General features: G+C 39.3%; 1 non-coding gene across 1 annotated transcript; it reads left to right on the forward strand.

Moving 5' to 3' along the window:
* Positions 1–247: 247 nt before the first annotated feature.
* Positions 248–355, forward strand: LOC112799164 (small nucleolar RNA R71). Its single transcript, XR_003200742.1, has one exon. It is a non-coding gene; the product is annotated as a small nucleolar RNA R71 (small nucleolar RNA).
* The last annotated feature ends 13,032 nt before the right edge of the window (positions 356–13,387 follow it).

Raw genomic sequence — 13,387 nt, forward strand, 5'->3', positions numbered from 1 at the left:
TATTCTGAGCCAATATGGCATTCAGAGTGTCAATCTCAAGAACTCCTTTTTTCTGACTAGTCCCATTGTTCACAGGATTTCTTTCAGAAGTGTACATGAATTGGTTATTTGCAACCATTTCAATCAGTTCTTGAGCTTCAGTAGGCGTCTTCTTCAGATGAAGAGATCCTCCTGCAGAGCTATCCAAGGACATCTTGGATAGTTCAGAGAGACCATCATAGAAAATACCTATGATGCTCCATTCAGAAAGCATATCAGAAGGGCACTTTCTGATTAATTGTTTGTATCTTTCCCAAGCTTCATAGAGGGATTCTCCTTCCTTCTGTCTGAAGGTTTGGACTTCCACTCTAAGCTTACTCAATTTTTGAGGTGGAAAGAACTTTGCCAAGAAGGCATTGACTAGCTTTTCCCAAGAGTCCAGGCTTTCTTTAGGTTGATAGTCCAACCATATTCTAGCTCTGTCTCTTACAGCAAAAGGGAATAGCATCAGTCTGTAGACCTCAGGGTCAACCCCATTAGTCTTGACTGTGTCACAGATTTGCAAGAACTCAGCTAAAAACTGATGAGAATCTTCCAATGGAAGTCCATGGAACTTGCAATTCTGTTGCATTAGAGAAACTAATTGAGGCTTAAGCTCAAAGTTGTTTGCTCCAATGGCAGGGATAGAGATGCTTCTCCCATAGAAATCGGGAGTAGGTGCAGTAAAGTCACCCAGCACCTTCCTTGCATTGTTGGCATTGTTGTTTTCGGCTGCCATGTGTTCTTCTTCTTTGAAGAATTCGGTCAGGTCCTCTAAAGAGAGTTGTGCTTTGGCTTCTCTTAGCTTTCTCTTCAAGGTCCTTTCAGGTTCAGGGTCAGCTTCAACAAGAATGCCTTTGTCTTTGCTCCTGCTCATATGAAAGAGAAGAGAACAAGAAAATGTAGAATCCTCTATGTCACAGTACAGAGATTCCTTTAGGTGTCAGAGGAAGAGAAGAGTAGAAGACAGAAGTAGAAAATTCGAACTTATCAAAGGAGATGGAGTTCGAATTTTGCATTAAGGAATAGTGTTAGTCCATAAATAGAAGGATGTGAGAAGAATGGAAGTGATTTTCGAAAATTAAGTAAAAATTTTGAGAACATTTTTGAAAAAACATTACTTAATTTTCGAAAATGAAAGTGGGAAAGAAATAAAGTGATTTTTGAAAAAGATTTTGAAATTAGAAATCAAAGAGATTTGATTGAAAATTTATTTTGAAAAAGATGTGGTTAAGAAGATATGATTGGTTTTAAAAAGATGTGATTGAGGAGGATGATTTGAAAAACATTTTAAAAAGATTTGATTTGAAAATTAAAAACTTGACTAACAAGAAAAGATATGATTCAAACATTAAACCTTTCTCAACAGAAAAGGTAACATACTTGAAATGTTGAATCAAATCATTAATTGATAGTAAGTATCTTTAAAAATGGAAAGAAATTGGTTTTGAAAAAGATTTGATTGAAAAATTGATTTGAAAAAGATTTGATTTTGAAAAGATTTTGAAAACTTAGAAAAAATTTGATTTGAAAACAAAATCTTCCATTCTAGCCATCCTGGCGTTAAACGCCCAGAATGGTGCACATTCTGGCGTTTAACGCCCAAAATGCTACCCTTTTGGGCGTTAAACGCCCAACCAGGTACCCTGGCTGGCGTTTAAACGCCAGTCTGTCCTTCTTCACTGGGCGTTTTGAACGCCCAGCTTTTTCTGTGCATTTCCTCTGCTGTATGTTCTGAATCTTCAATTCTCTGTATTATTGACTTGAAAAGACACAAATTAAAAATATTTTTGGATTTTTAATAATAAGGAAAAATCAAAATGCAACAAGAATCAAATAACAATGCATGCAAGACACCAAACTTAGCAGTTTGTATACTACTGACACTAACAGGATGAAAATGCATATGAGACACACAAAACACTCAAGTCAATAGAATTCAAAGATCAGAGCACGAGAATCATCAAGAATTACTTGAAGATCCTTAAGACACATGCATGAATGCAATAAGAACAGAAACATGCAATTGACACCAAACTTAACATGAGACACTAGACTCAAACAAGAAATATTTTTGGATTTTATGATTTTGTAAATTTTTTGTGTTTTTCGAAAATTAAGTAGAAAAGAAAATAAAGGTATCAAAATTCTTAATGAGAATTCCAGGAATCATGCAATGTTAGTCTAAAGCTTCAGTCTAAAGGAATTAGACATGGCTAGCCAAGCTTCAGCAGGACATTGCATTCAAGAGCTAAATTGATAAAGATCAATCAGCTTTGGTGATGATAAGAACATCACATTGAAACACTAGAATTCATTCTTAAGAACTCTGAAGAAAAATACCTAATCTAAGCAACAAGATGAACCGTCAGTTGTCCAAACTGAACAATCCCCGGCAACGGCGCCAAAAACTTGGTGCTGTTGTCGGATCAGAAATTTGGCACTGATGTTACCGGACCAAAAGCTTGCTCAAAACTTGAACAATCCCCGGCAACGGCGCCAAAAACTTGGTGCGCGAAATTGTGAACAATACTTTTCACAACTCTCATAATCCCCGGTCATGAACCCCAAAAAACTTGGTAGTTCAGTACCATGGCATTACACAACTTCGCACAACTAACCAGCAAGTGCACTGGGTCGTCCAAGTAATAAACCTTACGCGAGTAAGGGTCGATCCCACGGAGATTGTTAGTATGAAGCAAGCTATGGTCATCTTGTAAATCTTAGTCAGGCAAACTCAAATAGATATGGTGATGAACGAAATAGACATAAAGATAAAGATAGAGATACTTATGTAATTCATTGGTAGGAACTTCAGATAAGCGCATGAAGATGCCTTCCCTTCCGTCTCTCTGCTTTCCTACTGTCTTCATCCAATCCTTCTTATTCCTTTCCATGGCAAGCTTGTGTAGGGTTTCACCATTGTCAGTGGCTACCTCCCATCCTCTCAGTGAAAACGATTGCATATGCTCTGTCACAGCACGCGGAATTCAGCTGTCGGTTCTCGGTCAGGCCGGAATAGAATCCATCGATTCTTTTGCGTCTGTCACTAACGCCCTGCCTGCTAGGAGTTTGAAGCACGTCACAGTCATTCAATCATTGAATCCTACTCAGAATACCACAGACAAGGTTAGACCTTCCGGATTCTCTTGAATGCCGCCATCAGTTCTCGCCTATACCACGAAGATTCCGGTTAAAGAATCCAAGAGATAAACACTAGAGCCTTGTTTGCTTGTAGAACAGAAGTGGTTGTCAGTCACTTTGTTCATAGGTGAGAATGATGATGAGTGTCACGGATCATCACATTCATCAAGTTGAAGAGTGCGAATGAATATCTTAGAATAAGAACAAGCGGAATTGAATAGAAGAACAGTTGTAATTGCATTAATACTCGAGGTACAGCAGAGCTCCACACCTTAATCTATGGTGTGTAGAAACTCCACCGTTGAAAATACATAAGAACAAAAGTGATCATTGGTTTCGGCCCCAGAGAGGGAACCAGAAGAACCAAGATCTGATCTAAGAACTAGATGTCCGAAGATGCAAAATACAATAGTAAAAGGTCCTATATATAGAGAACTAGTAGCCTAGGGTGTACAGAGATGAGTAAATGACATAAAAATCCACTTCCGGGCCCACTTGGTGTGTGCTTGGGCTGAGCATTGAAGCATTTTCGTGTAGAGACTCTTCTTGGAGTTAAACGCCAGCTTTTATGCCAGTTTGGGCGTTTAACTCCCATTTTGGTGCCAGTTCCGGCGTTTAACGCTGGGAATTCTGAGGGTGACTTTGAACGCCGGTTTGGGCCATCAAATCTTGGGCAAAGTATGGACTATCATATATTGCTGGAAAGCCCAGGATGTCTACTTTCCAACGCCGTTGAGAGCGCGCCAATTGGGCTTTTGTAGCTCCAGAAAATCCACTTCGAGTGCAGGGAGGTCAGAATCCAACAGCATCTGCAGTCCTTTTCAGTCTCTGAATCAGATTTTTGCTCAGGTCCCTCAATTTCAGCCAGAAAATACCTGAAATCACAAAAAAACACACAAACTCATAGTAAAGTCTAGGAAAGTGAATTTTAACTAAAAACTAATAAAAATATACTAATAACTCAACTAAAACTACTAAAAACAATGCCAAAAAGCGTACAAATTATCCGCTCATCAACGGACAAGTGCCCAAGTCTTCAAGAAGATAACACCGTGGCGGCTACCCACAACTTTTATGACCGCCCAAATCAAGGGTACTACCAACAAGGCGGCAATTTCAATCAAGGGTATCCCCAACAAGGAGGAAGCTAAAATCAAGGGGCTGGCAACTATAATCAAAATTGGAGGGACAATCACCAACAAGGAAGTAGGGACAACAACAACAATGGAGGCAATCAAAGATGGAACAACAACAACTCACAAAACCGACCATACTCCCAAAGCCAATCATACACCCAACAAAACCAAGGAAGAAATTACCAAACCTATCAACCACCACATCAATGACCACCACCCCTACCCAACCAATCACAAGCCCCTCAAATCACATACCCTTCCACTTCTCCCAATCAAGATGATACACTCCAGACCATTCTCCAAGGCCAAAAAGAGCTTCAAACCACACTTGCTTCCGGCCTTACCAGTCTCACATCTACACTACAAGCGCTTCTTGCACGCATGGACCCACCATCCACTCCCGGTCCTCAAGTCCCAAATTCTAGTGCCATTCCCTCTCAACCTCAACCCAATCCCAAAGGTGGCATTAATGACATTACCTTGAGATCCGGAACTCAATTGAAAGAGAAGAAGGTAAAGGACCCAAGTCCGATCATAATCACTCAAGAGGAAGAAGGAATCGAGATAGAAAAAATAGAAGATAAGGAAGAAGCACAAGTCATAGTTGAGGATGAAGAGACTCAACCAACAAGTGAGGTCCCCAAGAATAAAGGAGCCGTGGAAGAAGAAATTACTCAACCAATCCCATTTCCTACACTTGCAAAGAAAGCTAGGAAGCATATGGAACTTGACCCCAAAATGGTAGAGATGTTCAAGAAAGTTGAGGTAACCATCCCCCTCTTTGATGCTATCCATCAAGTACCTAAATATGCAAAATTCCTTAAGGATTTATGCATAAATAAGGATAGAATTCTTGAGTTAGAGACTATTCCATTGGGGAGTTCTATTTCCGCTCTAATGGGAGGATTACCCGATAAATGTAATGATCTGGGCCCGTGCATGGTCACTTGCACCGTTGATGGGGTTCAATTTTTAGATTGTATGTGTGATCTCGGTGCGTGTGTTAGCATCATGCCTCTTTCCGTCTACCGAATATTGAGGCTACCACCATTGAAGAGGTCGACGGCAAGATTTATTTTGGCAGACAAGAGCATAATAACCGTAACGGGTGTTGCAGAAGATGTGTTGGTGAATATAAAAGGGTTGGTGTTTCCAATTGATTTCTATGTTCATGAGATGCCATCAAGCGAGTCCGAGAGGGCATCATCTATTCTACTTAGGAGACCATTTTTTAGGACCTCTAGATTCAACTTAGATACATACTCCGGAACCTATTCGTTTGAAATAGATGGGAGAGTCATGAGTTTTAGCCTAGAAGAAGCAATGAAACACCCACCAGAGAATTATTTTCTATTCCAGTGTGACCCAATTGACAACATTGTGGCCGAAGTGCATCTTGCAAAGTTAGATGAGAAGCATATGATTGAAGACATAAGTGAAAATCCAAGTGAAGCGAACGCATTACCCCATCCGGATCATCCGGAAGTTCAAATTTCAAGTCAAGACCAAAAGGTAGAATTAAAGCCACAACCACCCCACCTAAAGTACTCATATCTTGATGAAGCCCACAAGTTCCCCGTGATTATGGCAAAGGAACTAAATCCTCAACAAGAAGAAAAGTTGCTATGTATCTTGAGGAAGAACAAAAGGGCCATAGGATGGAGCTTGGCGGATCTAGTGGGAATAAGCCCCCAAGTATGCGAGCACAGAATATTCCTGGAAGAAGGAGCTAGACCCGTTTGACAACCTCAAAGGCAACTCAATCCCACCATTCTAGAGGTTGTGAAAAAAGAGATCACCCGACTACTAGAAGCGGACATCATCTACCCCATTTCGGATAGTGAATGGGTGAGCCCGGTCTAAGTGGTGCCAAAGAAATCCGGGGTGACCACAATCAAGAATGAGAGCAGAGAACCTATAGCAACAAGGGTGCAAAACTCTTGGAAGGTGTGCATAGACTACCGAAAGTTGAATGCGGCCACTAGAAAAGATCATTTCCCACTACCATTTATTGACCAAATGCTTGATCGATTAGCCGGTAAATCTCATTATTGTTTTCTAGATGGTTATTCGGGGTACTTCCAAATACACATTACTCTAGAAGACCAAGAAAAAACAACATTTACTTGCCTCTTTGGAACCTATGCCTATAAGCGTATGCCATTCGGCTTATGCAATGCACCAGCACCTTATGCATTGATAGTCTCGAAAAAAATATGTAGATATCAAAAAGAAAAGAAGAAAAAAATAGAAAAGAAAGAAAAAAAAGAAGGAAAAAAAAGTAATAAAAGGGGACAAAATGCCCCAAGGAAAAGCCCAATAAAGAATCAATGCATAAATGTTGTGAAATGAAAAGGAAATGCATGAATATGTGAAAAAGTGAAGAATGGTAGCTAGACTAGTGTATAATTGTATAGGATGTTATGTAGGTTAGGTGGGAAGTTTAGGCTAACCAAAAGATCTAATTTTTAGTCCACTTAGCCAAATATATAACCCCACCTTAACCCTAGCCCCATTACAACCTAGGAAAGACCTCATGATACATGTGCATATGCATGTAAAAATTGTTGATTGTTAGAGGAAGAACAAATTTTGGAAAAGCATGAAATAGGGGAGAATTAAGTGATTAACCCAATATACCGAGCGGATAGAGTGCAAACACTTCTGGTGAGGGTTCGAAGATCAAACCATTGTTCCCAGCTCTCACGAGCATTCTTCATGCAAGTTGCGCATATCTCACTTTGATGATTAAAATTGGTAAGTTTCATGCATTGCCTACCCTCTTGCCCTATGTGCTTGAATGTATCTTAGGAAGATCGATTTGCTCTTAACCAAGTGGATAGTAGCACCAATCTTAGTTGCATTCATATAAGTAGATTGCACCTTATGAATCTCATACCTTTGTGATCCTTTGGTCTTTTGCTTTTCTTTAAGCATGAGGACATGCTATAATCTAAGTGTGGGGAGGTTGATAAACCCCATTTTTAGGGTTTATCTTGTATTGATTTCGAGGGTTTATCAATGATCCTACGCACTTATTCATATGAAAATACATGATTTTGTGTTCCTTTCCCAGTTTTGCCTCATGGATGAAATCATGCTTCTTTTGCACTAAATTAGATATATTCTTAATCCTCCTCTAGTACCATTCGATACCGTGACCCGTGTGTTAAGTGGTTTCAGAGTTTATAGGGCACGGATGACTCGGAGGAGAGAAGGGGAGCATGCATAAAGGAAAGGAGCATGAAAAAATGAGCTTTGGAAACTTCAGCAGCGGCGCGCGCACGCACATTGTGCGTCCGCGCAGATTTGCGGCACCAAAGCCAAAGCCAGGAGCCAAGCTACGAGCCGGCATGTTTAGCAGCTAGGCCATGATCCTTATGGATGCGTCCGCACACATTACGCCTGCGCACGGATTGCAATTGCCCCAGGGACGTGTACGCGTGCTGTGCGCATACGCGCCGATTGCCACACGTGATTTTTTAAGAGGCACGTGACCAGCGCGTGGAGGCAGTTAGGAACCCTATTTTGGGGAGGAGTTTTGGTGGGAAAAAGCTTAAGAAGGCCAAGGATAGAGAGTTTTAGGGGATTCATTCATTTTGGACACTTTTTAGATATTTTTTCTTAGAGTTGGTTACATTTTTGGGTAGAGAGAGAACCTTCAACCTCTCTCTAGAATTTCATTCTCCATTACAATTCTCCTTTGATTTTCTTGGTGAGATCCATTGTAATACACTTTTATTTTGATGCAATTAGTAGATCTACTCTTCTCCTATTCTCAATTTCTCAATTTGTGTTCTTTGATCCTCTCACTTTGGATCTAGCTTTGACTTTGTTACTTGGATTTGGAACTAGTGAATTGAGGTACTTTCATATCCATTACTTGTAATTATTCAATTGTTGATGATTGTGTGATTTAGATCTCTTGAATTCAATTCTCTATTTCAATTTTATAATGCCTCTTATGAATGCTCACCAAATGTTTGATAAAATGCCAACACTAATTATGGAGTAAAAGTCCTTCACTTGGCTTAGGGTTTGAACCATTAGAAAAACTTGAATAGTGGATGTCAATTGTTGAGTGAGGATTAAGAATTGCTAATTGGTTTGGAATGCACTAAAGCTAGACTCCCTTAGGGTGAAGCTAGGAATTGTGACTCAAGATAATTACTTTCATTTGAATCTCCTCTATAATTAGAGGTCAACTAAGTGAAGCAAGACTTAATTGTTATCATCATTGAAGGAAACTATAGTGATAGAATTTCCAACGTTAACCCTAGGCCAAGACCTTTAATATTGATTGTTTGTCATCTACTTTTTCTAATCAATAATATGCATTCTCTAGCAATTCCAAGGGAGGACGACTCGGGAGATTAATACTTTCGATTGTAGATTGTAGAATTGTTTGATGCGAAATTTGAGTGCCGATTAGACTATATTCACGATTGTATTCACTATTAGATTCTATATCGACATACAAAATTTCGTTTATCAGTGCCTCAGCTATCGCCTACATAGCCGCAGCCATGTTTCCCGGGGCAGCCATGAAATCTATAGGCTTATTCCCTGCCGGTTTAGTGTAACACCCTGTTACCCTAAGCCTTATCTCTAGCCGTAAAGCAAAGGGTAACAAAGTGCCACGATAGTTCTAAAGCTTATAATATATAATATATATCCAAAAATTTATATAACTAGAAGCCCGAAGTAGGAATAAAGCTCAAAGTCGCATAAAGCAGAATTACGAAACGCGAAGCATTCACACACGATAACTAAATGCGTAGGCATGGACAAAACAGGACATAATATATATGAAACCTTGTAGATAGCTCTAGGATACACAAGGTAATACTTAAATTAAACAAGACATATATATATATATAAGTATGATATATAAAAAGAGGACTAGTCACAGCCTGCGGAGCTTAGGCCAGCTAGTCAAACTGAATACAACAGAGTTTTGATGTTTAAAACAGCAACAACCTATCTCTCAAAGTTTTCATAAATAAATCTTCTAAGGCAACAAGGTTATATAAATACAAAGGATGAGAGAGTGACTATATCAAAATAAAACAGAATAAAATAAGGAAGAAACCATACTCCGCTCTGTCACCATCTCGCAACTCACCGAAGTGGGTTACGACTTGCATCAGAAAAATAACAACATATGGTATGAGAACCGGAGGTTCTCAGTATGGTAACAGTGCCCAATATATAAGATGTAAGGTTCCGGGTTGCCAACAGCAATCCTAGAACTTCACACCAAACAGATATCCAACCTTAGAATAAAAAAAATAACTTAAACCGAACACCATAAACAGGGTTATCTAAACTTAGAGAAATTTCTAACTAATACTAATCATACCGCTGTATCCCATAGCCTTCACCAACCTAACCTCCGTGCGATCCCATTGCCAGCGCCTACCTAACCTCCTCAGCACCAGACAATTACATATAATGCAAGCAAGTAATACACATGTAATATTCATATATAGCAAGTAATTCAAGAAGCAAGTAGGCATATGATACATTTAGGCAAACTGCATGTAATCAAAGCAAACAAGCACATAAGAGATGCATATGATAAATGCCTGTCCTATTGGCTGTGATATCACATGTCGGTTATAATACCAAACCCGACACAAAATCTGGTCGACAACTCCCGGATTAGTCTCTCTGTTGCACAAACTTAGGAGGAATAATTTTGAGGGATGAGTGCCCTACCACCTTCTCCCTTCAGAGGAAAATATTTCGAGGGAGAGTGCCTTACCACCTTCCTCTGGATGCTGCATGATTCTGTGGGTTAGTGCCCTACCACCTTGCAACCAGAGAGAAAACGCATACTCAGGAGGAATAATTTTGAGGTATGAGTGCCCTACCACCTTCTCCATGAGTGAGAAATATGAGTGGGAAGCCCAACTTCAACCCTCACATCCGAATGTAGGCGGAAAACTGCCACAGCCCCTACGACGGAGGACAAAGCATATCAAAATCACATAATCCATTTCAGAGGCCACTGCTCATAGCACAATTCCATTCATACTCATTCCATTAACCATAATCATTCATGTTTCTCAAATCATGATCACCTTAACACTCTGCCCAAACACTCCAGCTATTTCATCCACAGAACTTCCCAAGCCTAAATCACTGTCTTCTAAACTCATAACTAAAATACCCTTTTTATACACTTATTATTTTTCCCTTGATTCAAGATCCTAAAACTGGTGAAAAGGTTTTAAATAAGTGTTACGGAAGTTTGCAAGCTTGCCGAGAAGGTAATACGATTAAAAACAAGGTTTTCATTGAAAAATAGGACAGTGTGCGTATGCATAGGGTTGTGCGTACGCACTCCCAGGAGAGTCTTCACAAAGTGTGTGTACGCATAAAGGTGTGCATACGCACAGAAGGTAAAAGTTTTCATTTTGAGTGCATGCATAGATACGTGCAAACTCCCTCAATAGAAGGCACTTCCCAGTGTGTGCACGATGTTATGCATACGCATAACTTGCAAATTTCATAGGGTGGGTGTGCGCACCAGAGTGTGCGATCGCTCTCAACAGTAGGCATATCCCTGTGTCTGTGTACGCACTAGTATGTGCGTATGCACGTTTTCTAAAAATCACATGGTGTGCATGCGTACAAGGGTGTACGTACGCATAAGTAAGAATGTGGCCCCTATTCAGAGCACACGCACAGCAGTGTGCGTGCGCACACAAACCAGAACTTACAATTTCTACAACATCACAGAAATTAGATTTTTGACACCAACTTCCAACAATTATATCTTTCTCTACAAAATTCATATTTCTACAAAATCTATACCGTTTTAAAGCTCTTTGAATTATTTTTGATTTGATACAAAATTCAATCAATTTCAAAAACTGTAGCTCAAGATATGATCCGCCAAATTTGGCCTAAAACGCATTTTTACCGAAAAACACTAAAAATTCAACTTTACCAAAACTCTCAATTCAAAACCAAACTACTCACAACCCAGACAATACCAAAACAACACAGAAGTCTATACCATTCATTCCTCAAACTCAACCATCAATAACCTCCCAATTACACTATTCCACACCATCAAAATCATTATTTATCAACATCTAAATTCAACCTAAATCACATCAAAGCTCTTAAATTCCATAATTATTCAACTATATAACTTCCAAATCTTAATATCCCAATTTGTCAACTCCTTCAACACTTATCAATTCAAGCATCCATTTATCATCATCAAAATTTTCAATCCACATCATTTATCAACAATATCAACACTCTTCCTTAACAATAATAATTCTCAACAATCATCATCAAAACCATAATAATCAATAACAACCAACAATTAACATCAATTCAATCATATCTTAAGGTCTACTAGTCTTAGTTTCCAGAAACATTACATATTACATAAAGGAAAACAAAGCCATACCTTAGTCAATTCCTAATATGCACAAATCACCAAAAGCTTGATTCCAACAAGATCAACAAGCCTCAAACACCAACACTACTTCCAAAACTCACCAACTATCAAACTATACACATATAACATACCAAGAATCAACTCTATGACTAACCAAAACATTAAACCATAAGTGTTTGAAGAGACTTACCTTACCCAATGAGATTGGGAATAAAATCCAATAATACTCCAATGCTAGATTACCCCTAAACAACCAAGAACACAAAGAAACTCAAAAATCCAAAGCCATTTTTGAATTTTAGGCTAGGGCAGAAAACTGGATCTAGAGGAAGAGTTTCTTACCAAAAAAAAACTTAGTTAGAAATGAGGGCTAGGCAAGAGCAATGCGTGGCCGCAAATGGCTCCTCAATCGGAGCTCCGTAGCTCAAGTTATGGCCACCGGAAGTTGATTGTGAATAGTGACCAACCCTTTTGCTCTCTTCTCTCTCAAAGTTACGCCCCCTTCTTCAAATTAGGGTGGAAATGAGCTGAATGCTCATTAGTTAGGGTATTTATATGATGGACTTGGTCCCAACTTAGGTCCAGTCTAACCTGTTAGCGTTTTAGGTCCGTTTGGCCGACTTTAGGCCAAAACCTTTAGGATTAGTGCCCGGTTTTACATTCCAAATTATTTTTGTCCTTTCAAAATAATAAATTAAATTTTTAAAATCTTATTTTACTAAAATACGCAGTACCAGACAGACTAGAGCCGGTACTACTGGCTTAAGCTCTGGTACTGGTGCACGAATCCTCACACTTTATACAACTGTACCAGCAAGTACACTGGATCGTCCAAGTAATACTTGAGTGAGTCAGGGTTGATCCCACGAGGATTGTAGTTTGAAGCAAGTTATGGTTATCTTGCAGATCTTAGTCAGGTAAGTAGGAGATGTTGGTATGTTGTTTAATTGCATAAAAGGAATAATGAGATCTAAACTAGGTTGACCTATTTACAATGATAAGAATATGGTTAAGGCTTGGAGATACTTTGTCCTTCTGGATTAACTCTGGTCTTACTGTCTTCTTCAATTGTGAATGATTTCTTCTATAACATACTGTATGTGATTGTCACCGGTTGAGAGGTTGCCAATGCTCCTCCATATTTGAACCCCATGGTTAGTATGGATCTATTCTGATTGAGGGTGAAGCTCCTGCAGTCCATTCTCCTTAATGATCCTACTCAAAACGCCATAGACAAGGTCGGATCTTCCGGATCAGAGAATGTTGTGCCTTTGGGTTCTAGCCTCTACCACAGAGACCCTAATCTCCCCATACCTCGGCTGAATTGGTGTCTCGAGAAGTCCCCAACGAAGTCGTGGATTATCCATCTAAGAGATGTATAATCAAGCTTGTGGTTCAATGCTTTTCAGTTACGTATTCACATGAACCCAAGAAGAACATGGGTGGTTGTCAGGCACGTGGTCTTAGTATGAAGAACGAAGATGATTGTCACGGGTCATCCCATTCATCAAGTTGAAGAATGAAGATACATCTTAGAATTGAATCAAACACGGATTGAAGAGAAACACTAATACTTTTATTAATCTATAAAACTCAGCAAGGCTCCTCCCCTCAACCTAGGAGGTTTAGAACATACTAATAGAAAATACAATGTAAAAAATGAAAT

The sequence above is a fragment of the Arachis hypogaea genome, chromosome 4 (assembly GCF_003086295.3).
Source record: "Arachis hypogaea cultivar Tifrunner chromosome 4, arahy.Tifrunner.gnm2.J5K5, whole genome shotgun sequence".
NCBI lineage: Eukaryota > Viridiplantae > Streptophyta > Magnoliopsida > Fabales > Fabaceae > Arachis > Arachis hypogaea.